Genomic DNA, 2,218 nt, shown 5'->3' with positions numbered 1-2,218 from the left:
GTCGTCCAATTAATAAACCTTACGTGAGTAAGGGTCGATCCCACGGAGATTGTTGGTATGAAGCAAGCTATGGTCACCTTGTAAATCTCAGTCAGGCAGATTAAATTGTAATTGGATTGGATATTTAGCTGAAATAACAGTAAAGGATAGAATACTTATGTAGATTCATTGGTAGGAATTTCAGATAAGCGAATGGAGATACTGTATGACTCTAGGACGCCTGTTTTCCTATTGCTTCAACTCAATCCTTCTTACTCATTTCCATGGCAAGCTGTATGTAGGGGTTCACCGTCGTCAATGGCTACTTTTCGTCCTCTCTGGAAAATGGTCCTCTGCGCTGTCACTACATGGCTAATCGTCTGGAGGCATCACCCTTGTCGATGGCTACATCCCATCCTCGCAGTAAAAACTATGCTCACGCGCTCTGTCACAGCACGGCTAATCACTGGTTGGTTCTCGCTCCTACTGGAATAAAATCCCTTGATTCTTTTGCGTCTGTCACTAACGCCCAGCACTCGCGAGTTTGAAGATCGTCACAGTCATTCGATCATCGGATCCTACTCGGAATACCACAGACAAGGTTTAGACTTTCCGAATCCTCATGAATGCCGCCATCAATTCTAGCTTATACCACGAAGATTCTGATTAAGAAATCCAAGAGATACGCGTCCGGTCTAATGTAGAACAGAGGTGGTTGTCAGGCACGCGTTCATAGGTGAGAATAATGATGATTGTCACGGATCATCACATTCATCAAGTTGTAGTGCAACGAATATCTTGGAATAAGAACAAGTTGAATTGAATAGAAGAAAATAGTACTTGCATTAATACTCGAGGTACAGTAGAGCTCCACACCTTAATCTATGGAGTGTAGAAACTCTACCGTTGAAAATACATAAGTGATAAAGGTTCAGGCATGGCCGTGAGGCCAGCCCCCTTAGGCGTGATCAATAGTCTCCTAAGATGAACAATCGAATAAAACTGAGACCAAAGATTCAAATACAATAGTAAAAAGTTCTATTTATACTATGGGCTTTTAGTGATGGGCTTCTCTTCCTCAATGGAAATGTCGCCTTCTATGAAAGCTCCAGCCGAGTAACATAGATGGCAAATAAGATGAGGAAAAGCTAGCCTTGCCATGGGAGAGGACTTATCGGCTATTTTGTAGAATTTATGGGAGATGACTTCATGAACTTCTACTTCTTCACCAATCATGATACTATGGACCATGATGGCCCGGTCTACAGTAACTTCAGACCGGTTGCTAGTGGGGATGATAGAGCGTTGGATGAACTCCAACCATCCTCTAGCCACGGGTTTGAGGTCCAATCTTCTTAGTTGAACCGGCTTGCCTTTGGAGTCAATCTTCCATTGAGCTCCTTCCACACATATGTCCATGAGGACTTGGTCCAACCTTTGATCAAAGTTGACTCTCCTTGTGTAGGGGCGTGCGTTCTCTTCCATGTTTGGCAAGTTGAACGCCAGCGTCACATTTTCCGGACTAAAATCTAAGTATTTCCCCCGAATCATTGTAGTGTAGTTCTTTGGGTTCGGGTTCTTACTTTGATCATGGTTCCTAGTGATCCATGCATTGGCATAGAACTCTTGAACCATAAGGATGCCGACTTGTTGAATGGGGTTGGTTAGAACTTTCCAACCTCTTCTTTGAATCTCATGTCGGATCTCCGGATACTCATTCTTCTTGAGTTTGAAAGGGACCTCGGGGATCACCTTCTTATTGGCCACAACATCATAGAAGTGGTCTTGATGGGCTTTGGAGATGAACCTTTCCATCTCCCATGACTCGGAGGTGGAAGCTTTTGTCTTCCCTTTGCCTTTTCTAGAGCTTTCTCCGGTCTTAGGTGTCATCAATGGTAATGGAAAAACAAAAAGCTATGCTTTTAACCACACCAAACTTAGAAAATTACTCGTCCTCGAGCAAGAAAAGAAAGAATAGAAGAAGAAGAAGAAGGTATGGAAGAGAGGGAGAGAAGTGGGTTCGGTTAAGGTGAAGGAAAGATGGTTGTGTTGTGTGAAAATGGAATAGAATGGAGAGGTATATATAGGGAAGACAGGGGGGGTAGGTTCGATCATATAGGGTGGGATGGAAGGGAAATCGATTTTGAATTTTGAAGGTAGGTGGGGTTTATTGGGAAGTGAAGATGGATGTGAATGGTGAAGAGGTGATGGGGAAGAGTGTTTATGAGATTGCGTGAAA

Source organism: Arachis ipaensis, chromosome B04 (genome assembly GCF_000816755.2).
Source record: "Arachis ipaensis cultivar K30076 chromosome B04, Araip1.1, whole genome shotgun sequence".
NCBI classification, from domain to species: domain Eukaryota; kingdom Viridiplantae; phylum Streptophyta; class Magnoliopsida; order Fabales; family Fabaceae; genus Arachis; species Arachis ipaensis.
The sequence above is the reverse complement of the archived record's forward strand: the minus strand, read 5'-3'. Positions refer to the sequence as shown.